The 27,335-nt window shown below is 43.2% G+C and overlaps 1 pseudogene; it reads left to right on the top strand.

The window, feature by feature from the left end:
* Window positions 1-24,026: 24,026 nt before the first annotated feature.
* LOC101150899 (WW domain-binding protein 11-like) lies at window positions 24,027-26,917 on the top strand (annotated as a pseudogene).
* The last annotated feature ends 418 nt before the right edge of the window (window positions 26,918-27,335 follow it).

Raw genomic sequence — 27,335 nt, forward strand, 5'->3', positions numbered from 1 at the left:
ACTCTTAATTATAAGGCATGATAGCTGCAAAGTACTCAGAGTAAGACCTTGATCCTGCCTTTAGGAGGCCATAACCTATTCGAAGAATAAAACAGGTACACAAATACAAGCCAGATTACTATAAGTGTCACAAAACTGGACTGAATATGATTGGAATTTGTGGCAAGAAGCGATCACATCTAGTTATAGGGTAGGATGGAGCAGTGCAAAAGAAAGTCCTCCTGAAGGAAGTAGCACTCAGGCAGGGACTGAGGAAAGGAGCCGTTTAGCAGGCAGAAGTGGGTGGCAACACGGCTAGCCAGCAGAGGATGAAGAATAGCACAATCGCCTTGCTCTAGGAGAGGCTTTTAAAGTTTTGCAGAGGGCTACTGGTCCTTAAGAAATCATTAAAGGACCACATATGTAGAAGTCAATTCAGTCCATTCTGGACGTGAAACTATTCAATATAGATAAACAATGATTGATGGTTGTTAAATAATCATATATTAAACTGTTCAATATAGGTAAACAATGATTTTAAAGGCAGCTGGTTCTCTATGAAGGCTAATTAAGGAAAGGACTGCAGTAAAGAAAGGAAGGAAGAGGAGAAGGAAGAATACAGAGAAAGACAGGGGGAAGAAAGATTTAAACACACATGGAGACAGGCTTCTCTGGAGCTCCATGCAGCTCCCCTGCTCTCCTGTGTCTTAGGATATCATCTCTGCTGATGTCTAAAGCTAGTTTCCATAATTAAATAAATAAAGATATTAGTTCTTGAAATTTGCCTCAAGCTCTAATGATATTAAGCCAAAGGCTTTTTGTTTTTTAATTATACTTTAAGTTGTGGGATATATGTGCAGATCGTGCAGGTTTGTTACATAGGTATACATGTGCCATGGTGGTTTGCTGCACCCATCAACCCATCATCTAGGTTTTATGCCCCACATGCATTAGGTATTTGTCCTAATGCTCTCCCTCTGCTTGCCCCACAACCCCCAACAGGCCCCAGTGTGTGATGTTCCCCTCCCTGTGTCCCAGTGTTCTCATTGTTCGACTCCCACTTATGAGTGAGAATATGTAGTGTTTGGTTTTCTGTTCCTATGTTAGTTTGCTGAGAATGATGGTTTCCAGCGTCATCCATGTCCCTGCAAAGGACATGAACTCATTCTTTTTTATGGCTGCATAGTATTGCATGGTGTATAAGTACCACATTTTCTTTATCCACCACATCTGTTATTGATGGGCATTTGGATTGGTTCCAAGTCTTTGCTATTGTAAATAGTACTGCAATAAATATATGTGTGCATGTGTCTTTATAGCAGAAGGATTTATAATCCTTTAAGCCAAAGGCTATTTTAGAGTGTTAGTACATTGGTATAAGTGATCGGTCTGAAACTCTGCAATAGAGCAGTATGCTGCTTTCTTATTACTGTTTTGTAGGTAATTATTATTAGTGGAAAACATATATGAACCCAGAAATGGAATAAGTCATCCTGATTGGAAGAGTTTCTTTTACTCTAATATACATATGTAATGTTACTTTGGTTTCTGAGTTTTCTATAAAAATATTGCCTTTATAATAAAATAAATAATAATAAAAGTAATAATAAAAAATAAAAATAATAAAAAATACAAGTAAATGATTGTCATAGTTGTGAGGGATTCAATGTGGAGGGAATAAAGGATCAAATGTTATAAGAAATCTTAAATATAAGTAAAAAATAACTGAAAAACTACTTTTCCAAAATAGGAAAACACTGTCCATTTATTTGTTCCTTTCCCTTCCAGTGTGCAAGAAAAACAGAAGTGAGATTCCAACAGGAGGGCATCACTGTCCCTGTCTGACCTTAAACCGGGAGATTTTGTACAGATGTATTCCTTCAAGAAAACCAGCTTGTTGGCAGTAATAGAGAAGAAATGAGCTTCTCCCAACAACAGCCAACAACAGCCAATGACAACAGCAAAATAGGAAAATGGGTTGCCCTCTAAAAGGTAAATAAACTCTATACACAATAAACGACCATCTGTGGAAGTAAAACCCAGAGACAGGCTTCACCACCTCCCAGAACTCCAATCCAGATGACCACGGATAAATCTCTAGCACGTGGAATAGAGATGTCACGGCTGTTAGGTAAGCAGAGAGTAATGCAGGGTATATATTCCTGGAAGAGAACAGGGATAGTCAAACTGGATCTCAGAAAAGAGAGCTGCTGTACAAGACATTCTAGGAAGCAAGCCTCTGAATTCTGAAACCCAGACCTGCTGGTCACAGTGGGGCAGGGATGATCTTCCAAGCTTCCTTGCGGTCTGCATGAAATTCTCTCACCCACACCAGCTTCCTGTGCTCCAATTCCATGCCTCTGACTGGTTTCCACTTAAGAATTAATGGGTAAAAAGGAAAAGGAATTAGTAGTATGATCTTGTTGCTTCCCCAGAGTCATCAATAAAAAGGCAGAACAGAGAGAAAACAAAACAAAACAAAGTTATACCAGGAGACAGAACTGGGAGATCTCAGATCGTCTTCTCTGTGAATCGGGTGTTGCTACTGAAGCCGTGATAATCCTGGTCACTTGAGGCAGAAAATAAACATTTCTTCCTACAAAGAATGTGGGCATTTTCCGGTGGGATTTGTCAGCCAGCAAAGACTTAGCAGCAGTTTTTTCACTGCCAAAAATCTCTAACTTTCCGTGATGAAAAACTATTGTTGTCATTGACCAGCTTTACGAAATATTGGCTTACGTTTTCATCATCTGTTGAGCATCAGGCACTATCCTGGGCACCTGTGAATCCATCTGGTCCTCGCAGCTACTCTATGACATGGGCACATTATCCTCCTTCACAGATGAAGAAACAAGTTAAAGAGATGTTCCCAAAAGAGTTAAGTCAGGAGCAAAGTTAATACTTGAACCCAAATCTGTTTCCAGGGTTTTTATGCCTTTCACTACACCTGCTTTGCGGGGAAGTGATGAGAATTTCTAGTAGGCGCTGAGTAGGGGCGGTGCTGCACGGCACTCACTGTTTCTGAGATACTGGTGATGGGACAGATAACCGAGAATGAGACACTGGTGAATTCTGAAAGGAAGGCGTGCCTCAGCAAAGGCCGCAGGGGAAGACAGGAGGTTCGCTCGCTCATCTTTATTTGGAAAGCCTTCCTCCCACATTCCCTAGCAATGCTAGTCAGTCCCAGGGGTTTGGATGGGGCTGGCTGCCCGTGGCCCCTGATCCAGGGGTTGGGGGCATTGTTGGGAGCAGAGTCCTCCATGGGACTTCTGCTAGAGCAATCAGTGCAGACGTGCTCTTGTTTGGGGATTGCAATCTGAAGGCCCCCAGAAGCTTGCGACTGCAGGCAGCCATCTGTCGGGAGACCACCTAATCAAGAAACCCCTGACACCCTCATAGGAGACGCCTGCCATCCAGCTGTACCTAGAGGAGATCTACCACCCCCTCTGTAACTTTCAGTTTTGTGAATCGGCACATTCATTCTCTCTCTCTCTCTCTCTCTCTCTCCAAAGTGGCATTTATCTAGATGGCTCAGGGCGTGGTCCTCAATCTTGCAGATTCGGATTCAGTTCTGGGACAGCCTCACTAAATTGCCCTTTTCCAGCCTGTTTTCTCCCTGTAGACATTGGCAGGGTGCCTGGCAAGCCCAGCCCAGGCTCTTGTCTGTGACAGATCTGTCACCTTTTAACTCTTTCCCAGGCTTCCTTGTTTACATTAACATGTTTCCAGCCAGAGCGGAGAGCCGTAAACATCTTGAGGGCTGGGGCGGTGTCTGACTCATGGCTGGATTCCCCCAAGCCAATGCAGAGCGGGAACCTAGCGACACTCAAACACGTTTAAGAGTAAATTTCTGTTTGAGTCACCAGAATAAAGAAATCCAGTCCCCAGTACCAATTGAAATAAACCACAAAACACTTTGCCGAATGGAAACTTGTTCTGCAATGGTAAAGCATGACTTTAACTTTAGCCAAATTACTTCCCAGGAGTTAAACTAACTCATGATCTCACTGTCCACTGAAAAAAACTGTTCTTAGTCTGTTTGAGCCATTGTGATATAGACTGGGTGACTTGTACACAGCAGACATCTATTTCTCCCAGGTCTGGAGGCTGGGCATCTGAGATCGGGACCAGCATGGTTAGGTTCTGGTGAGTGCTCCCTTCCAGGCTGCAGACAGCTGTCTTCTCGCTGTGTCCTCATGTGGTGGGAGGGCAAGCGAGCTTTCTGGGGCCTTTTTAATAAGGGCACTAATCCCACTCATAAGGGCACCACCCTCATGACCTAATCACCTCCTAAAGGACCCACCTCCTCATACCATCATCTTGGGAGTTAGGATTTTAACCAATTAAATTTGGGGGACACATTCAGACCACAGCAGCTGTGGTGCAGACATTGCCAAGGTCTAGTGCCTCCTTCTGTCATCTTGCAGGTGCAGCCCAGAGCAGCAGGAGCTGTGCCCTGGCCCCTGTCCTGAGGAGCTCCCACTGGTCAGCCCCGCCTACTCCAGGTGAACCTTGATGCTTCACACAAGGTGTGCACAGAGGACACAGGCACTTCATGGAGCAACATACTTTTGTAAAAAAAATGAATTCCCTTGTAACAAATAGAGCACGGAGGCTTTTATAGATTAAGTAATTTGTAGTCTTCTTATAATTATGGCTTCTAAATTACCTCAAATCATTCATTCAAGGTTTGATTTTAGTTTTGTCTTGAGAGTGTCAACTCTTTAACTTGAGACGCTGTAGGATGGGGTTTCATCTTGGGATTCTTTTCTTGGATATGTCATTTAAATTCTGATACTTATATTCCCTATTTGAAAACACATGATCAATGACAATACCAATACCTGATTTGTGTGCAATACTTTTAACATACATTCTTTTCATGCGACCCTCTCAACAACCCTTTGACAAGGCAAGTCAGAAACTAATTACCAGAGATTATTCAAGCGACTTGCTCCAAGTCATACAGTAGGCAGGCAGCCAAGATGACTCTAGTTTTCCCAACTCCCAGTCCCACACTCTTTCCTCTCCCCTAACATATTCTGATATAAATCAAACTTAGGTTTGAAAATATCTTATTGATGTATTTCAACACCCCAGAATTTGATGAGACTGGAATCGATTTGTTGTGATCTGTGATTGCTGAATTCCTCGTATGTGGAGGATACCAAGGTAAGTTGACTAGAATGTGAGCTTGCCTACCCAGACACCAGTTCCCATGTCCTTTGTCCAGTGGTATAATTTGAAGTTCACTCTTTTTGGTGTACAGTTTTATGAGTTGAGTTGTGAAAAACATATACAGTTGTGTATCCACCACTACAGTCAAGATATAGAACAGTTCCATTACCTCAAAAATTTTTTTCAGGCCGGGCGCAGTGGCTCACGCCTGTAATTCCAGCACTTTAGGAGGCCAAGGCAGGCAGATCACGAGGTCAGGAGATCGAGACAATCCTGGCTAACGCGGTGAAACCATGTCTGTACTAAAAATACAAAAAAATTAGCCAGGCGTGGTGGCAGGTGCCTGTGGTCCCAGCTACTTGGGAGGCTGAGGCAAGAGAACCGCTTGACCCTGGGAGGCAGAGGTTGTGGTGAGCCAAGATCGCACCACTGCACTCCAACCTGGGCGACAGAGCGAGAGTCCATCTCAAAAAAAAAACATCATGCTCTTTTGTAGTCAACCCCAGCTAGGCCCCTATAGTTTTGCCTTTCCCAAAGTATCTTATGCATGGAATCATCCAGGAGATAACCTCCTGAATCAGGCTTCTGTCTCTTAGCATAATGCATTTGGGATTTACCATGTTATTTCATTTATCAGGTTTTTGTCCCTTTTCATTGCTGAGTAGTATTTCATTATAGGAATGCACTCTCGTTTGTGGATCATTCTGATCAACTCAGGACATTTGGATTATTTCCAGTCTTGGCAATGATGAATAAAGTCACTCTAAGCATTCACGTACAGGTTTTTGCATGAATAAAATACCTAGGAGTGAGAAAGCTGGACTCACAGTACATTTTTCTTCCCTCAATGCTTTCCTGCCCCGTTTAGGGCTGATTTCATCATGCTTTGATCTCATCTTAGTCAACTGATGTGTCAGCATTGAGCCCACAAGAGGCTTCATGGCTTCCTGGTAAAGCGAGAGACCCCTGGAAGACTGATTCTAGAACAGGGTATGTGCATTCCTGCTTCCAAGCCCTGCTGCACCGTTCCTCATTACTCAATTAATGTCTGGTGTCTTCTCTGCCTATTTAATTACTCCCATTACCGGGACAGGTCAAGTTCCACTCCTTCAGAGAAGCTCCTTCTGGCCACCTCATAGCACAGAACATGCCGTCTCTTTCCAAATCACTTTGCATCTGTCTTCTGCCACGCCATCCTGCTTTGTGACATCTTTGAGATTGGTGTCTGTGTTTTTCTGCATTAAACCTTGAGGGCTTTGTAGGTACAGGACTGGGATCCCCATTGCATAGATGTGGAAATTGAGGCCAGAGAGGCTAAGTGACTAAGAGAAGGTAGCATTTGCTGATCACCCACTACCATATGCCATCAGGCCTCCCATTAACAGTACATAGTCCGCTCTTCTTTAGATGAGAACACTGATACTCAGAGAGGTGCAGTTATTTGCCCAAGTCACATAGCTGGGCACTGAAAGCTGGTTTTATTTGGCTTCAAACTTAGATCTGTCTGTGGCATATCTGGGCTTTGAGCACCCTGCAGCATGAGGCTGTAGTGCACTCGGCTTTAGAATGGACAGGGGCCTGTCCTCCCACGCGCTCCAGGCTGCACCACCTTTTGGTTTTCAGGCTAACTCCTGACCTGAGCCCTCCCCACTTTCCAGGGCAGAGAGTGAACCAGGCTGACTGATGTTCTAGGCAAGAATGTGGGGTACCCAGGGATGACCATTGTGCTGGGTATGGGAGCCAGGGTTCTGCCCTGACTGCTATGGTCTGAGTATTTCCCTCCAAATTCATGCATTGGAAACTTAATCCCCAGTGCAGCAGTATTGGGAGGTGGGGCTTAATGGGAGGAGTTTAGATAATGAGGCTTCAGCCTCATGAATGAACGAATGCTGCTATAAAAATGGGTTTGTAGGCCAGGTGCAGTGGCTCACGCCAGTAATTCCAACACTTTGGCAGGCCAGAGCAGAAGGGTATTCTAGGGTATTCACTGTGTTGCCCAGGAATTCTAGACCATCCTGGGCAACACAGTGAGACCTCATAAAAAAAACATTAGCCCAGCATGGTGGCACATGCCTGTAGTCCCAGCTACTCAGGAGGCTGAGGCAGGAGGATCGCTTCAGCCCAGGAGTTTGAGGCTACAGTGAACCATGATTGTGCCATTGCACTTCAGCCTGGGCAACAGAGCAAGACCCCATCTCTAAAAATAAAAATAAAGTTTGAAAAAGAATTTGTGGAAGTGGATTCACCCTTTCTGCTTTCCGCCCTGTGAGGACACAGAAAGAAGGCCCTCATCTAATGCTGGTGCCTTAATCTTGGACTTCCCAACCTCCAGAACTGTGAGAATACAAATTTCTGTTCCTTAAAAAATGACTCAGTCTGTGGTGTCCTGTTATAGCAGCACAGACAGACTAAGATAGTACCCTTTCCCTTCCCACGTGCCCAGGGACAGGCTTCCGGAGGAGCCCAGCAGCTAACTGGGAGCCCCTGGGTTTGCAGTGTGGGGAGCTCCCAGGACGGCTGTGCCTGCAGGAAATTGGAGGAGGAGAAAATATTCTGGTTTACTCTCTATTCAGTCACCTTCTGCAGCGCAGGCTTTTGATGTCTACCATTGCATTGTTTTTCTTTTACCTCTAATCTTTGTAAAGATCCACAGTCCCCCACCTAGACGTGAGAATCGATATCTCTCCATAAAATCACCCTAACTCTATGGCAGCCCGACATCTTTGTTAGACCAGTGGGGAAAGCTACGTAGGTTTCCACCATCCATGAAAGTCTTCTCAGCCTTAGGCTAGGCCCTGAAGTCAGGGAGTTAGGTGCTGAAATGTGCACAGATGAAGGTAAGCCACCAACAGGGTGAGCCAGATCCACTAACAACTCAACTGGCCTCCTTTGAACTGTGAAAGGAAAAGTGTTATAATAATAACTATCATTTATTGTGCATTTACGATATACCAGGCATTATACAAAACACTACAGTTTGTCAATTAATTCTCATAAAAGTCCTATGAGGCAAATGTTCCTATTTTTATTTTATATTTTATAGATGGAGAAAATGACACACAGGCTGTCTAGCCTGACCATGGCCCTCAGTCAATAAGCAGTACAGTTAAAGTTCAAACCCACGTCTCGGGCTCCAAGCCCAGACATTTAACAAACACTGTGTGCTCACAGCTAAGCTTTCATAACAGAGCACTGGGGACAACGTATGGGGAGTAAATGCTCTCTTCAAAGATGCCCTAGCATTCTGTGATGAAACATTGTGTGACTGAAAGAAACAGTAGTGTAGGAATTGGAAGACTGGATCTTAGTTTGTGGCAGGATTGTTCCTTACTATATGACCTTGGGGAATTCACCCAAACTGCTTTTGCCTCCATTTCCTATTTGATTTCTCCATTATTCAGAGCACGAGGAAGATCTGAAGAATATATCTAAATTCCAAAATTAAATCCAAACATCTCTCTGAGAAAACCTTCTTTTTTTTTTTTTTTGAGAAGGAGTCTTTCTCTGCCACCCAGGCTGGAGTGCAGTGGCACAAGCTCAGCTCACTGCAACCTCCGCCTCCCGGGTTCAAGCAATTCTCCTGCCTCAGCCTCCCGAGTAGCTGGGACTACAGGCGTGTGCCACCACACCCGGCTAATTTTTGTATTTTTAGTAGAGACGGGGTTTCACCATGTTGGCCAGGCTGGTCTCAAACTCTTGACCTCGTGATCCGCCTGCCTCGGCCTCCCAAAGTGGTGGGATTACAGGCATGAGCCACTGCACCTGGCCAAAAACCTTCTTTAAGATGAGAAACTTGTGAGGCAGTAGAACGTCTCATCATTAATAAAGATTGACTGTGGAGATCTTTTAAGAAAAAAAAAGTTCAGATAAGAAACTGGAAGGAGTAAAAGATCATTTGTTTACATCCAACACATAACTTTCCTAGCAAGTACTCCTACCTGGGACAACCCCACACTCCGTGGAAGAGGCAGAAACACAGACAAGAATGTGCCTCAAATGGCTCCAAATGCTGCCAGCATCCAGCAAATGCTGCTGACAAAAGAGCAGAGAGTTGGGCTACAGGTAGGCCAACCACTGTCTTGGAGCAGGAGTCCTGGTGGGAGGTGGGCGTGTTATTGGGATGGATGACTTCCAACGTCACCTGTAGTATGGAGAAGCTCTGCTCTTTCAGCACTGAGCCCTTACTGTTCCCCATTTCTTCCTGGGCTCTCTTCTTGCTGGCCACTTCCAGGCAGAGGGGGAAAGCACCAAGAGCCTTTGAAAATCACAGAATAGATTCAAACCCTGAGTTTCTCAATTACCAGCTATTTGGCTGGACATCTTAGTCAACCTCTCTGAGCCGCCATCTCCTTGCGTGGACCATGGAGATGGTAACAATTGAATGCTGGTAGAGGGCACTCATAGACCCATAAAGTCATAGTTCATGATGAAGGACTGAAGGCTTCCCCCAAGGCCAGGTGCAAGACAGGCACCTCTGCTGTTGCCATTTCTATGCAACATTGTACTGGGATCCTAGTCAGGGCAATTACATGAGCAAAAGAAATAAAAGAAATTAGTGTTGAAAAGGAAGAAGTAAAACTTCAGTTTTGCAAACAACATAATCTTGTATGTATAAAATTGTAAGAACCACCCACAAACACACATAAAATGCTATTAGAGCTAATAAACAAGTTCAGCAAAGCTGCAGGACACATGGTCAATAAACAATGCTGGTTGTATCTCCACACACTAGCAACGAACAATCTGGAAATGAAATGAAGAAAATAACTTCACTTACAATAGCATCAAAAAAAATAAAACACTTAAGAATAAATTTAACAAAAGAAGTACAAGACTTAGACTTTGAAAGCCATGAAACATTGCTGAAAGAAATATTTAAGACCTACATTAATGGAAAGACATCTCATTTAATACATGAATTGGGAGACCTAATCTTACTAATCTTACTAATGCTCCTCAAATTGATATACTCTTACAATGTAATCCCTATCAAAATTCCAGCTGCCCTTTTTGCAGTAATTGGCAATTTGATTATAAAATATGTATGGCAATGCGAGAGACCCAGAATAGCCAAAAACATTCTTGAAAAGGAAGAACAAGGCCGGGAGCGGTGGCTCACGCCTGTAATCCCAACACTTTGGGAGGCCAAGGCAGGCGGATCACGAGGTCAGGAGATCGAGACCATCCTGGCTAACACAGTGAGACCCCCGTCTCTACTAAAAAAGAAAATACAAAAAATTAGCCGGGTGTGTTGGCGGGCGCCTGTAGTCCCAGCTACTTGGGAGGCTGAGGCAGGAAAATGGCGTGAACCCAGGAGGCGGCGCTTGCAGTGAGCCCTTCAGCCGAGATCGCGCCACTGCACTCCAGCCTGGGCACCAGTGTGAGACTCCCTCTCAAAACAAAAAAAAAGGAAGAACAAAGTTGAAGGACTCATACATCCTCATTTCAAAACTTACTAAAACTTGCGTCATAGCTACAATACTCCAGATGACGTGGTACTGGCATACAGATAGACATCTACATCAGAGGAATAGAATTGAGAGTCCAGAAATAACCCCATAGATCTATGATCAATTTCTTTTATGGTCAATTTCTTTTATTTATTTATTTACTTATTTACTTACTTACTTACTTTTTAGAGATGAGGTCTTGCTATGTTGACCAGGCTGGTCTCGAACTCCTAGCCTCAAGCGATCCTCCCGTCTTGGCCTCCCAAAGTGCTGAGATTACAGGTGTAAGCCACCACACCTGGCCCAATTTCATTTTTGACAAAGATGCCAACACAGTTAAATGGAGAAAGAATAGTCTTTTCAAAAAATGGTACTGGGACGACTGGATATCCACATGCAAAAGAATGAAGCTGGGCTTCTACCTCATACCATATATAAAAATTAACTCAAAATAGACCAAAGGCCTAAATGTAAGAGACAAAACTATAAAATCCTTAGAAGAAAATGTAAGAGTAAATGTTTGTGACCTTGGATTACACAATGATTTCTTAGGTAAGACACTTAATGAAAGTACAAGAAAAGAAAGGCTAGGTAGGCGCAGTGGCTCACGCCTGTCATCCCAGCAATTTGGGAGGCCAAGGCGAGTGGATCACTTGAGGTCAGGAGTTCGAGACCAGTCTGGCCAACATGGCGAAACACCATCTCTACTAAAAATACAAAAATTAGCCGGGCATGGTGGTGGGTGCCTGCAATCCCAGCTACTTGAGAGGCTGAGGCACAAGAATTGCTTGAACCCAGGAGGCAGATGTTGCAGTGAGCTGAGATCGCACCACTGCACTCCAGCCTGGACGACAGAGCAAGACCCTGTCTCAAAAAAAAAAAAGGAAAGAAAGAAAAGAAAAAGTAGGTAAGTTGGAGCTCACTGCCAATTTAAAACTTTTGTGCTTCTGGGCCAGGTGCAGTGCTTCACGCCTGCAATCCCAGCACTTTGGGAGGCCGAGGCTGGCGGATCACGAGGTCAGGAGTTCAAGACCAAACTAGCCAACATAGTGAAACCTTGTCTCCACTAAAAAAAAAAAAAAAAAAAAAAAAAATAGCAGGGCACGGTGGTGCGTGCCTGTAATCCCAACTACTCAGGAGGCTGAGGCAGGAGAATCACTTGAACCCGGGAGGCAGAGGTTGCAGTGAGCTGAGATTGTGCCATGACACTCCAGCCAGGGCGACAGTGCAAGACTCCGAGAGAGAGAGAGAAAAGAAAAAAGAAAGAAAGAAAAAGAAAGAAAGAAAGAAAGAAAGAAAAAGAAAGAAAGGAAGAAAGAAAGAAAGAAGGAAGGAAGAAACAAAGAAAGAAAGAAAGGAGGGAGGGAGGGAGGGAGAGAGGAAGGAAGGAAGAAAGGAAGGAGAAAGAGAGGAAGGAAGGAAGGAAGGAAGAAAGGAAGGAAGGAAGGAGAAGAAAGAAAGAAAGAAAGAAAGACAACCAGACTTCCAGTTTTCAGTCTGGCGTGTAAAAAGTTTGGGAGTCGTCATTCCCACGCTAACAACAAGAAAGAAGTTTGACAAGCTGAAAATCAACCGCTCTTCTTAGATCCTGAAGATAATTGAGATCATATTTATGACCTCAATATAAGACAGTAAATTACTGTCTTATAAATTGGAGAGACAGACAGCAGATACAGAGAATCATGACTTGATTCACTACTTGAGTGGAAGCTCAAGAGCAGAAACCTTTATGGGAACCAGTACCAGGGTAGGAAAACTTAAACTGCAATTGCTGAATTGCTAGAGGCTCTGTTTGGACTGCTTGAGAGTTAAAAACTCCAGGAAGCCCAGTCTTAGGGGGGCCCCAACACTTTTCTGAGTTTTACTTCCAGAAGGCTTACCAGGTCATCAAGGTGAAGAGAAAAATCCCTTGGTATTTCTGTCAGTGGGGAGGGTGAAATAAGCCAGGGGATTCTATCGTTAATAAGGCCTGCCCTCAAGAGAAATGAGTTTACCAGAGCTTAACTGAGGTTTTACTAATGCTAATTGTCCTGGGGAAAGGGAAATATCCTAGTCTAGTCCCTTCTAGCTATCCTGTCCCAACAAAGGGGGAGAAACTGAGAAGTACTTGTGAAGGTCACAGCACAGGAGCACAGGCTCATTAAAAGACTGAGATTTAATCAAAGAACTAGAGAAGGTTTGTTCTGCCCCCACATCTTACCAGCACATCAACAGGGCTTCTGTGCAACAGAGGAGACAAAACTAACATTAGAGGAACTTTTAATATCTCTGAAACATACAGGTACATCAAATAATCAAAACAGCTTAACTCTTTGTCAAATACACATAAAGCATCATACCAAAGGCCTATTTGCCTAGGTTCTTTTTCTCAGTACCTAATGTCTGGCTTCCAGCAAAAAATTACAAGGCATCCTATGAGACAAAAAATGTTTTAAAGAAACAAGGTAAGCATCAAAACAAGATTCAGATGTGGCAAAGATGTTGGGATTATCAGACTGTGAATTTAAAAGCACTATAATTAATATGCCAAGAGCTCTAATAGAAAAAATGAACCATATGCAATAAGAGATGGATACTGCAAGCATAGTGATGGAAACAATAAGGAAGAATCAAAAGGAAAGAAATGCTAGAAATAAAGAACACTGTCATGGAAATAATGCATTTGATGGGCTTTTAAATAGACTGGACACATGACTGGGCACAATGGCTCATGCCTGTAATCCCAGCACCTTGGGAGGCTGTGGCGGCCAGATCACCTGAGGTCAGGAGTTTGAGACCAGCCTGGCCAACATAGTGAAACCCTGCCTCTACTAAAAATACAAACATAAGCTGGACATGGTGGCACATGCCTGTAATCCCAGCTACTCAGGAGGCTGAGGCAGGAGAATCACTTGAACCTGGGAGACGGAGGTTGCAGTGAGCCGAGATCACACTATTGCACTCTAGCCTGGGTGACAGAGCAGGATTCCATCTCAAAAAAAAATAAAAAATAAAAAATAAAAAATAGACTGGACACAGCCAAAGAAAGAATCACTGAACTTGAAGATATGTCAATAGAAACTTCTAAAACTAAATGGTAAGAGAAAAAATAATTTTAAAAAGCAGAACAAAACATCCAATAACCGTGGGACAATTTTAAATGGTGTGACATATGGATAATGAATATCAAAACAAGAAAAAAAAAGGAACAGAAAAAATATTTGAAGTAATAATGACTGAGAATTTTCCAAAATGAATGACAGACACCAAACCCCAGATTCAGAAGCTCAGGAAATCAAAGAAGATAAATACCAAAAAAATTTACACCTAGGTATAGCACATTCAAACCACAGAAAATCAAAGACAAAGAGACAATTTTGAATTAAGTCAAAGGGAAAAATCACTGTACCTATGAGGAGCAAGTATAATAATTAATCAGAGTTCTCTTCATAGGCCATGCAAGTAAGAAGAGCTTGGAGCAAAATATTTTAAGTGTTGACGGAAACAACAACAACCACCACCACCAGAATTCTATACCCAGAAATATTATCCTTGAAAAGTAAAGGAGAAATAAAGACTTTCACAGACAAATAAAATTGAGAAAACTTGTCACAATTGACACACCTTGCAAGAAATGTTGAAATTCTTCAGAAAGAAAGAAAATAGTATACATCAGTGATATGGTTAGACTTTGTGTCCCCACCCAAATCTCATCTCGAATTGTAAGCCCCATTATCTCCACATGTCAAGGGAGAGACCAGGTGGAAATAAATGAATCATGGGGGCAGTTTCCCCCATGCTATTCTCATGATAGTGAATTCTCATAAGCTGATAATTTTATAAGGGGCTCTTCCCCCTTTGCTTGGCACTTCTCCTTCCTACTTCCTTGTGAAGAAGGCACCTTGCTTCCCCTTTGCCTTCTACCATGATTGTAAGTTTCCTGAAGCCTCCCCAGTCATGCTGAACTGTGAGTCAATTAAACCTCTTTCCTTTATAAATTACCCAGTCTTAGGCAGTTCTTTATAGCAGTATAAAAATGGACTAATACAGTAAATTGTTACCAGAAGTGGGGTGCTGCTATAAAGATACTGAAAATGTGGAAGCAACTTTGGAACTGGGTAACAGGCAGAGGTTGGAACAGTTAAGAGGGCTCAGAAGATGACAGAAGGAAGTGGGAAACTTTAAAACTTCCTAGAGATTTATTAAATAGCTTTGACCAAAATGCTGATAGTGATATGGACAATGAAGTCCAGCCTGAGGTGGTCTCAGATGGAGATGAGGAACTTGTTGGGAACTAGAATAAAGGTGACTCTTGCTATGCTTTAACAAAGAGACTGGTGGCATTTTGCCCCTGGCCTGGAGATCTGTGGAATTTTGAACTTGAGAGAGATGATTTAAGGTATCCAATGGAAGAAATTTCTAAGCAGCAAAGCATTCAAGAGGTAACCTGGGTGCTGTTAAAAGTGTTTGACTATATGCATTCCCAAAGAGATGGTTTGGAATTGGAACTTCATGTTTAAAAGAGAAGCAGAGCATAAACGTTTGGATAATTTGCAGCCTGAAGATGCAATAGAAAAGAAAAACCCATTTTCTGAAGAGAAATTCAAACCGGCTTCAGAAGTATGCATAAGTGACGAGGAGCCAAATGTTAATCACCAAGACAATGGGGAAAATGTCTCCAGGACATGTCAGAGGTCTTCACAGCAGCCCCTCCCATCACAGGCCTAGAGGCCTACAAGGAAAAAATGGCTTCATGGGCTGGGCCCAGGGTCTTGTTGCTTTATGCAGTCCTGGGAGTTGGTGCCCTGTGTCCCAGCTGTGGCTAAAAAGGGCCAAGGCACAGCTCGGGCCATGGCTTCACAGGATGCAAGCCCCAGGCCTTGGTGGCTTACATGTGTTGTTGGGCCTGCAGGTGCACAGAAGTCAAGAACTGAGGTTTGGGGCCAGGCACAGTGGCTCATGCCTGTAATCCCAGCACTTTGGGAGGCCAAGGGGGATGGATCACATAAGGTCAAAAGTTCGAGACCAGCCTGGCAAACATAGTGAAACCCCGTCTCTACTAAAAATAAAAAAATTAGCTGGGTGTGGTGGTGTGTGCCTGTAGTCCCACCCACTTGGGAGGCTGAGATGGGAGAATCACTTGAACCTGGGAAGTGGAGGTTGCAGTGAGCCGAGATTGCACCACTGCACTCCAGCCTGGGCAACAGAGTGAGACTCTGTCTCAAAAACAAAAACAAAATTGAGGTTTGGGAGCCTCCACCTAGATTTTAGAGGATGTATGGAAATGCCTGGATGACCAGGCAGAAGTTTGCTGCAGGGGCAAGGCCTTCATAGAGAACCTCTGCTAGGGCAGTGCAAAAGGGAAATATAGGGTCAGAGCCCCAACAGAGTCCTCACTGGGGCACTGCCTAGTGGAGCTGTGAGAACAGGGCCACTGTCCTCCAGACCCCAGGATGGTAGGTCCACCGACTGCTTGCACCATGTACCCAGAAAAGCCACAGACACTCCATGCCAGCCCATGAAAGCAGCTGAGAGGAGGCCTGTTGCATCAGCATGACCTGGATGTGAGACATGGAGTCAAAGGAGGTCATTTCAGAGCTTTAAGGTTTGACTGTCCTGCTGGATTTCAGGCCTGAATGGGGCCTGTCATCCCTTTGTTTTGGCCAATGTCTCCTATTTGAAATGGGTGTATTTACCCAATGCCTGTACCTCCATTGTGTCTAGGAAGTACCTAATTTGCTTTTGACTTTACAGGCTCATAAGCGGAAGGGATTTCCCTTGTCTCAGATGAGACTTTGAACTTGGACTTTTGGGTTAACCCTAGAATGAACAAAGACTTTGGAGGACTGCTTGGAAGGCATGATTGGCTTTGAAATATGAAAGGGACATGAGATTTGGGAGGGGCCAGGGGCGAAATCATATGATTAGGCTTTGTGTCCCCCTACTCAAATCTCATCGTGAATTGTAATCCCCATAATCCCTACATGTCAAGGGAAAGACCGGGTGGAGATAATTGAATCATGGGGGCTGTTTCCCCTATGTTGTTCTCATGATAGCGAGTGAGTTCTCATGAGATCTGATGGTTTTATAAAGAGTCCTTCCCCCTTTGCTTGGCACTTCTACTTCCTGATGCCTTGTGAAGAAGGTGCCTTGCTTCCCCCTTTGACTTCTGCCATGATTATCAGTTTCCTGATGCCTCCCCAGCCATGCTGAATTGTGAGTCAATTAAACCTCTTTCCTTTATAAGTTACCCAGTGTTGGGCACTTCTTTATAGCAGTATGAAAATGGACTAATACAATCAGAAACTCAGATCTACATAAATAATGAGTATTACAGAAGGAACTCATGAAGATAAAGTAAAATCTCTTATTTTTCTTATTCTCAATTGATATAACATAACAGTTTGTTCAAAACAAAAAGCTACAAAGTATCCAATGATTGTAGCTTATGGATAAGTGAAAATGACAGCAATGTTATAAGATATGAAAGAGAAGAATTATGCATACTCAGTGGTTAGGTACTTGCACTACCTGTGAAGGGGTAGAGTATTATTTGAAAGAAGACTTGGATTCGTTGTAAATGTTTATTGCAATCTCAAGGGCAGCCACTAAAAAGGCAAACAAAAAAACATAATTTGGCCAGGTGTGGTGGCTTAAGCTTGCAATCCTAGCACTTTGGGAGGCCAAGGTAGGCAGATCACTTGAGGTCAGGAGTTCGAGACCAGCCTGACCAACATGGTGTAACCTGTCTCTACTAAAAATGCAAAAATTAGCCAGGCGTGGTGCAGCGCCTGTAATCGCAGCTACTCGGGAGGCTGAGGCAGGAGAATTGCTTAAGCCCAGGAAGGAGAGGTTGTAGTGAACCAAGATTGTGCCACTCCAGCCTAGATGATAGAGTGAGACTCTGTCTCAAAAAGGAAAGGATAATTTATATGCTAAGAGAGGAGAGAAAATTGAATTATATAAGTGCTCAATTAAAACCAGAGAAGGAGCTGGAGGTGGTAGCACACACCTGTAATCCCAGCACTTTGGGAGAACAAGGCAGGAGGATCACTTGAGGTCAAGAGCTTGAGACCAGCCTGGGCTCACTCAACAAAGTGAGACCCCATCTCTACCAAAAATTTAAAAGCCACACATGCACACACACACAAACAACCCAGAGAGAGAGAGAGAGAGAAAAGTCAGAAAAAGAGTGGAACAACAGCAACAAAAAGAAACAAAGAACAAGGCCAACAAATAGAAAATAGTAACAAATTATATTAGTCTGTTCTCCTGCTGCTATAGGACATACCCAGAACTGGTTTATTTATGAAGGAAAGAGGCTTAATTGACTCATAGTTCTGCAGGGCTGGGGAGGCCTCAGGAAACTTACAATCATGGCAGAAGGGAAAGCAAACACATCCTTCTTCACCTGGCAGCAGGAAGGAGAAGTGCATAGCGAAGTGGGGGAAGTCCCTTATAAAATCATCAGCTCTCATGAGAACTCACTCACTATCACAGGAACAGCATGGAGGTAACTTCCCCATGATTCAGTTACCTCCCACTGGGTCCCTCCCATGACACATGGGGTTATGGGAACTAGAGTTCAAGATGAGATTTGGGTGGGGACACAGCCAAACCATATCAGTCTGTCCCTGGCTCTTGCCAAATCTCATATCCTCACATTTCAAAACACAATCATGCTTGTCCAACTGTCCCCTAAAGTCTTAGCTCATTCCAGCATTAACCCAAAAGTCCAAGTCCAAAGTCTCATCTGAGACAAGACAAGTCCCTTCCGCTTCTGAGCCTAAATGGAAAGCAAGTTAGTTGCTTCCTAGATACAATGGGGATACAGGCAGTGGGTAAATACAACTTTTCCGAATGGGAGAAATTGGCCAATACATAGGAGCCACAGGCCCCATGCAACTCTGAAATCCAACAGGGCTGTCATTAAACCTTAAAGTTGCAAAATGATCTTCTTTGACTCCAAGTTTCACATCCAGGTCATGCTGATGCAAGTGGAGGGCTCCCATCTTCTTGGGCAACTCTGTCCCCATGATTTTGCAGGGTACAGCCTCCCTCCCAGCTGCCTTCAAGGGCTGGTGTTGAGTGTCTGCAGCTTTTCGAAACACAGAGTGCAAGCTGTCAGTGGATCTACCACTCTGGGGTCTGGACTATGGTGGCCCTCTTCTCACAGTTCCACTAGGCAGTGCCCCAATGGGGACTCTGTGGGGGCTCTGACCCCACGTTTCCCTTCCACACTGCCCTAGCAGAGGTTCTCCATGAGGGCTCCACCCTTGCAGCAAACTTCTGACTGGACAGTTATTTCTTACAGTTATGGAAGCTGAGAAGGCCAAGATCAAGGGAATGCATCCGGTGAGAGTCTTCTCGCTAGTGGGGACTCTGCAGAGTCCCAAGACAGTGCAGGGTATCATATAGCAAGGGGGCTAAGCATGCTAACGTACTAAATCAGGTCTCTCCCATCTGATAAAGCCACCAGTTCCTCTCCAATGATAACCCATTAATCCATTAACCCATGAATGGATTACTCCATGTGTAAGGGCAGAGCCCTCATGATCCAATGACCTCTTAAAGGCCCCACCTTTCAATAGTGCTACACTAGGGATGAAGTCTCCAACACATAAAATTTGGGGGACACATTCAGACTATAAGCAGTATGCTATCTGATGACAACAGAATGAAACTAGGAATCAATAACAGAAAAATAGCTAGAAAACTCCTAAATATTTGAAGATTACCACAACATACTTCGAAATAACTCATGGATCAAAGAATTCTCAAGATAAATTTTTAAATATTTCAAATTAAACAAAAATGAAAATAAAGGTTATCAAAATTTGTGGGATGCAGCAAAAGCAGTGCTTAAGAGGAAATTTATAGCATTGAGTGTACATATCAGAACAGAATGAAGACCTATAATCAATAATCTAAGTTTCCACCTTAGGAAACTAAAAAAGAAGAGCAAATTAAATCTAAAGTAGTAAGGAAAATAGTTATAAAAGCTAGAGATAGAAAATAATAAAAAATGAAAGCAGAAATTAATGAGATAAAGAATTTTAAAACAATAGATCCAATTACAATAGATGCAATTAAAATCTGTAATTTTGGGGGGAAATAAAATAGACAAATTACAACCTATATTTACTCAAGAAAAAGAGAAAAAGTACAAATGCACAAAATAAGACATATCAAATGGGGAAATAACCATTGAAACAGAAGGTAAGGGGCTTCTTACCTAAGGGGCTACTTTTCAGACCTCTGTGAAAATACTGACAATCTATATGAAGTGGATAACTTTAAGGGAAATAGAATGTATTGAAATTGACCCCATTTAGAGACAAACAGTTTAAACAGACTAATTTACTTCGAAGAAACAGAGATAATTATCAAGGAACTTCCACATTAAAAAACAAAAACAAACAAAAAAAAAAACCTCATGGTCTCACAAGGTTTTCTACCAAACCTTCAAAGACCAGGCAGTCACAGTACTTCACAAGTTTTTCCAGATCATTGGGAATGAAGGAACATTCCTGAACTGTTTTTAGAAAATAAGTATAGCATTAACAACTAAACTTGATAAAAACAGCAAAAAAAAGAAAATTACAAATATCACTTATGAATATTCGTGAAAAAGTTCTAAATAAAACTCTATTTAACAGAATACAACACCACGCCATGAAAATGATACAACATAACCAAGTGGGATTTATTCCTGGAATACACACTGGCTAAATATTAATAAGTGAACTAACACACTGTATTTACAGATCTAAGGAGAAAAATCATGTTTATTTCCATAGATGCTTTTAAAAAGCCTTTTCAAATTCCTTACCTACTCCTGTTTAAAGAAACTCAAGAGTGTGTAATTTTTGTTTTTTTAGTAGAGAGAGGATTTCACCGTGCTGCCCAGGCTGATCTGGACCTCCTGTACTCAAGTGATCTGCCTGCCTCAGCCTCCCAAAACGCTGGTGTTACAGGTCTGAGCCACACCCCCTCTCTACTAAAAAAAAAAAAAAAAAAAAATTAGCCAGGACTACAGAAGGTGTGCACCTATAGTCCCAGCTACTCAGGAGGTGGAGGCTGCAGTGAGCCATGACTGTGCCACTCACTCTAGCATGGGTGACAGAGTGAGAACTTGTCTCAAGAAAATAAAAAAGAAAATTTTAAAACTCAAGAAATGGCCAGGAGTGGTGGCTCGAGCCTGTAATCCCAGCACTTTGGGAGGCCAAGGCGGTGGATCACTTGAGATCAGTTCAAAACCAGCCTCGCCAACATGGCGAAACCCCATCTCTACTAAAAATATAAAAATCAGTCAGGTGTGGTGGAGTGCACCTGTGGTCCCAGCTACTCTGGAGGCTGAGGCAGGAGAATAGCTTGAACCTGTGAGGCAGAGGTTGCAGTGAGCCAAGATGGTATCACTGCACTCCAGCCTGGGTGACAGAATGATACTGTCTCAAGAAAAAAAAAAACCCTCAAGAAAATAAGTTATATTATTCAGAGTATTTTTAGAGACAGGGTCTCACTCTGTTGCCCAGGCTGGAGTGCAGTGGTGTCAGCACAGCTCATTGAAATCTCCAAATCCTGGGTTTTAAGCAATCCTCCCACTTAGACCTCTCGAGTAGATGGGACTACAGGCACAGGCCACCATACTCAGCTAATTTTTTTAATGTTTTTATAGAGACAGGGTCTCGCTATGTTGCCCAGGCTACTCTTAAACTTCTGGCGTCAAGTGATCTTCCCGCCATGACCTCCCAAAGTGCTGGTATTACAGGCATGAGCCACCACCCTTGACCTATCCTTTATTAACATGTAAATACACATATGTGCACTTTCATACACACACACTCCCACCCCAACACATACACTTTTAGTGAAAAAGCCACCAACTCTTTAATGGGTAAGCCCCAGAAACTTTCCACTAAGATCGAGAACAAGATGAATTTGCCTACCATCTCCACTACTAATCAACATTATACTAGAGATATAAGCCCAATGCAATTAGACAAGAAGAATCAATAAGATGCATGAGATTTGAAAAAGTAAAACTATATCTAGCAGATGATACGAGTGTACATACAAAACCCTAGAAAATCAATAAAACTAACAATTCGATAAGGTAGCAAGCTGTAAAATTATCTTATAGAACTTGATAGCCTTCATATACACAATGATAACCAGTTAGAGTATATAATGGCATGGAAAATGCCATTTATATGGCAAAAAAGAAGGTAAAGTATTTAGGAATAAGTACTAATAGGAAATGTACAAAATCCACGAGGAAAATTTTAAAAACATAAAAGTGTACTTGAACAAATTGAAAGACATTTATTGTTCTTTGAATGACTCAACATAATAAAAATGTCAGGTCTCCCTAAGTTAACTTATAAATTTAATGTAATCCCAATAAAAAATGCCAGCAAGCTTTTTGAAAAAATGGAACTAGATAAGTTGATGTTAAACTTCATATGGAAAAATAAACATGTAATTTAAGAATAGCCAGGAAATCACTAAAAAGGAAAAGCTATGAAGGTGACTAGCCCAATCAGACATTGAAACATACTATAAAACCTCTATAATTAAAACAATGTAGTACTAGCACTTGAATAGGTAAGCAAGTCTATTATAGTTTGTCAAGTCTGTCACAGAAAAAACAGAAATAATTTTAAATACATATGGAACTTTAGTCTATGATAAGGGTAGCAACTGAAATCACTAGGGCAAAAATGCACTTTTAAATAAATGATGCTGGGACAATTGGTTTGCCATTTGGGGGAAAAGATGAAACTGAGCTACACCTCATCACACCTATTGAAAAATAAACTCCAAATGATCAGGAATCTAAATGGAAAATACATCCCTACAAGTATTAGGAGAAAACGAGGTGAATTTCTCTTTACCTTGCATGTAGGGAAAGACATTCTAATTATGACTCAAAATCCATATTCACTAAATGCACTAAAAACATTGATAAAACTGATTAAATTAAAACAAAAAATGAGGGTTTTTGGCATGGCAAATATCACCATAAGCAAAGTAAAAAGACAGCCAACACACTGGGAGAAAATATTTACAACATATATTACCCCAAAAGCCAGTGGAGAGGCTGGGTGCTGTGGCTCACACCTGTAGTACTCAGCACTCTGGGAGGCTGAGGCAGGTGGATCTCTTGAGCCCAGGAGTTTGAGATCAGCCTGGGAAACAAGATAAGAACTTGTCTCTACAAAAGAATAAAAATAATTAGCCAGGCATGGTGGCGCACATCTGCGGTTCAAGCTACATGGGAGGCTGAGGTGGGAGGATCATCTGAGCCCGGGAGGTGGAGGCCGCAGTGAGTTGTGATAGTGCCACTGCACTCCAGCCTTGGTGACAGAGTGAGACCCTGTCTCAAAATAAATAAATAAATGAAAAAAGGTTTATTTTTAAAAATGTTTATTTACTTATATTTTGTTTTTCATTTTTAGAGATGAGGGTCTCGCTATGTTGCCCAGGCTGGAGTGCAATGGCGATTCATAGGTGCCATCTCACCATCTTTGAGCATTGCGGCCTCAAACTCCTGGCCCAAGCAATCCTCCCATCTCCCAAGTAGCTGAGACTATAGGCATGTGCCACTGCACTCAGCTTAGATTTCTTTTAACCCGATAGAAAAAAATGGCAAAAGATAAGAATGAGGAATTTATACACAGACACACACACACACACACACATACATACACACATACACACACACACATACACACACATACACACATACACACACACACATACACACATACACACACACACACATATATAAAAAATTTTTCAACCTAATTCATAAGAGAAATGTCAATTAAAACTACACTAAAATACCATTTCTCACCTATAATATTTTCTTTTATTTTGTTTTTTAAGACAGAGGCTCACTTTGTCACCCAGGCCAGAGTGCAGCAGTGCGGTCATGGTTCGTGCCACAACGCCCTGCTAACTTTTTGTATTTTTGTAGAGATGAGGTTTAACTATGTTGCCCAGGCTGGTCTGGAATTCCTGGGCTCAAGTGACCCACTCGCCTTACCTGCACAGTGCTAGGACTGTAGGTGTGAGCCACTGCACCCAGCCTATATCTTCAACATTTAAAAAATATAACAATAAGCTCTGATGGTAACGCAGTGGATAGACAAGCCTCTCATGCATGGCTAGGGGACATGTGAATAAGTACAACCCTGTAAAGGGTAATGTGGCAGCATTTCACAAAACTGCATATGCGGGAGGCGCGCAAGGTTTCATGATGGCGGTGGCTGAGGGGTTGACCCAGAGGCCCTTACAAATTGAAAAGAGGCCGGGAGTCGCCGCCTCCCCACTTCTCACAGTCTTGGGAGCACAGCAGAAGTGTTTTTCTTTCTCCCTTTTCTTTTTTCTCCCTTTTCTTTTTAAATGAACAAGTAAACCACACAAATTTTCAACATGGGACGGAGATCTACATCATCCACCAACAGTGGAAAATTTATGAACCCCACAGACCAAGTCCGAAAGGAATCCCAGAAGAGAGAATTAAAGAACAAAAAACAGCGCATGACGGTTCGAGCTGCAGTGTTTGTTGTTGTTGTTGTTTTGGTTTGGTTTTGGTATTTTTGAGGTGGAGTTTCGCTCTTGTCGCCCAGGCTGGAGCGCAGTGGCGCGATCTCGGCTCACTGCAACCTCCATCTCTAGCGATTCTCCTGCCTCAGCCTCCCAAGTAGCTGGGATTACAGGCGCGTGCCACCACACCTTGCTGATTTTTGTATTTTTAGTAGAGATGAGGTTTCACCATGTTGGCCAGGCTGGTCTCGAACTCCTGACCTCAAGTGATCTGCCCGCCTCGGCCTCCCAAAGTACTAGGATTACAGGTGTGAGCCACTGCACCCGGCCAGAGCTATGTTTTTAAAAATGAAGGATCCCAAACAGATTACCCGGGACATGGAGAAATTGGATGAAATGGAGTTTAACCCACTGCAACAGCCACAATTAAATGAGAAAGTACTGAAAAACAAGCGTAAAAAACTGCGTGAAACCTTTGAACATATTCTATGACTATGAAAAAGGAAATCCAGATATTTACAAGGACTTGAAAAACTAGAAATAGAGTATGAACAGAAGAGGGCTCAACTTAGGCAATATTTTGATGCTGTCGAGAATGCTCAGCAAGCGGAAGTGGAGAGCATTCTTTTGCCAGATGTGCCGCGTGCTCCTTCCAACATTTTGATCCAGGACATTCCACTTCCTGGTCCCAGCTACTCTCCATCCTTAGGAAAACCTCAGCCTATGGACCTCCAACTCGGGCAGTTTCTATCCTTCCTCTTCTTGGGCATAATGTTCCACGTTTGCCCTCTGACAGAAAATCTCCTGGCCCTTCCCCGGCCCACCTCCTCCTCAAGTCTTGCACATGTATGGCCGTAAAGTGAGTTTTGCCCTAGATCTTCCCCTTCATGGGCGAGATGAAGAAGACATGTTATATAATCCTGAACTTGCCCGGCAAGGTCATGGTGATGATGTTTCTAGCGCCAGTGAAGATGACGGCCCTTCTGAGGACAAGGACCAACATAAGCATGGTAACAATACTGATGATGGTGACACCAACAGATCAGATGGAGAAAGTGGGGGGATGAATTGTGTACCGTGATGATGGTGAGAGAGACAGCAATGAAGAAAACAACTCAGGTCTGAGTGTACGGTTTGCAGAGATGCCTGGAAAATCAAGGAAGAAAAAGAAGAACATGAAGGAGTTAAGTCCTCTTCAAGCCATGATGCTTCCATGGCAGGTCAAGAAGTCCCTGAGGAGGGACCAGAAGTAGAGTAATTTTCAGAGGACGATGATGAAGATGATTCTGATGACTCTGAAGCAGAAAAACAATCACAAAAACAGCATAAAGAAGAGTCTCATTCTGATGACACATCCACCGCTTCTTCACAGACAGGCGTCTGCCACCCAGCTAATTTTTGTATTTTTAGTAGAGACAGGGTTTCACCATGTTGGCCAGGCTGGTTTCGAACTCTTGACCTCAAGTGATCTTCCTGCCTCGGCCTCCCAAAATGCTGGGATTATAGGCATGAGCCACTGCGCCTGTTCCTGCATTTACCTTTGAATCAGCAATCCCTCTTCTAGGAATTCACCCTGAAGATACACTTCCAACAGTAAGAAAATCCATTTGCACAAGGTTTATTATTGAAGCATTGTTTGCAATTGCAGAATAATTTATACAACTTAAATGCCACACACGTGTTCCTCTTTCTCAGATACAAGCACGTCCCATCCCAGGACCACCATCTCTTGGGCCGCCACCTGCTCCACCATTATATAAGGCCTCTTGGGCCAGCTGCGGGCCTTCCTCTTGGCCCACCTCCAGGAGCTCCTCCATTCCTGAGATCACCTGGAATGCCAGGATTCCGAGGGCCTTTACCCCGACTTTTTACCTCCAGGACCAACACCAGCCTGACCTGGCCCTCCCCCAGGTCCACCTCCAGGTCTGCCTCCTGGTCCCCCTCCTAGGGGACCTCCACCAAAAGTACCTCCCCCTGCACCTCTGGGTGTTCCTCCACTTCATCCTGGCATGATGCGCCCACCATTGGTACCTCCACTTGGATCTTCCCCCGCTGGGCTTTTCCTACCAGCTCCCTGGCCAAACCCTGGGGTTTTCAATGCACCGCCCAACTTGATTCAGTGGCCCAAGGCAGATGATATGAGTGCAGCCACCATTGAGAAGAAAGCCACAGCAACCATCAGTGCCAAGCCACAGATCACTAATCCCAAGGCAGAGATTACTCGATTTTTGCCCACTGCACTCACAGTACATCAGGAGAATAAAGGGGCTACTGCTGCTCTCCAAAGAAAGTCAGAGGGGCTGGGCACTGTGGCTCACACCTGTAATCCCAGCACTTTAGGAGGCCAAGGTGGCGAGATCACCTGAGGTCAGGACTTTGAGACCAGCCTAGCCAACATGGCGAAACCCCCCATCTCTACTAAAAATACAAAAATTAGCCAGGCATGTACACCTGTAGTCCCAGCTACTCAGTAGGCTGAGGCAGGAGAATGGCTTGAACCCAGAAGGCGGAGGTTGCAGTGAGCTGAGATCGCACCACTGCACTCCAGCCTGGGTGACAGAGCGAGACTTTGTCTCAAAAAAAAAAAAAAAAGAAAGTCAGAGGATGATTCTGCTGTGCCTCTTGCCAAAGCAGCACCCAAATCTGGTCCTTCTGTTCCTGTCTCAGTACAAAGTAAGGATGATATCTATGAGGCTTTCATGAAAGAGATGGAAGGGCTGCTGTGACAGCTTTTGATGCCCGAACAGGCTTTTGTTCACAACAGTGGCCCATGGAGAAAGAGGCTCTTATTAAACTTAGATGAAAGAACCGCTTCCATTGTCAGGGTGTTTTCTAATTTCAGTTCAAGGAGTATCCTAAAATATAGCCTTGTTCAGAATTTACTGCACAGAAAAGAGGGTTTTTCATTCAGAATAGATCAGTTATTGAAGCAGTGCTGCTAACATCCATTCCCTTTCACACCACCATTTTCACCCTGTTTCTTTCCCTTCTCCAGTTCTTTGGAAATTTGTGATCAGGGAATCTTAGTTACTTATTTGTTTTGACTCTCTTCTTGTGTGCTATGGGCACTGGAGTAGAGATTTCTGAAAAACCAGTTTATCTCATCTTGCCTTTTGTGTTTCAGTTATTTTTAATACTTTCCTGTAAATATTTTGCCATATTTTACTTATAGTGAAATGGATCACAATATAGTTT

The sequence above is a fragment of the Gorilla gorilla genome, chromosome 11 (assembly GCF_029281585.2).
Source record: "Gorilla gorilla gorilla isolate KB3781 chromosome 11, NHGRI_mGorGor1-v2.1_pri, whole genome shotgun sequence".
Classification (NCBI taxonomy): domain Eukaryota; kingdom Metazoa; phylum Chordata; class Mammalia; order Primates; family Hominidae; genus Gorilla; species Gorilla gorilla.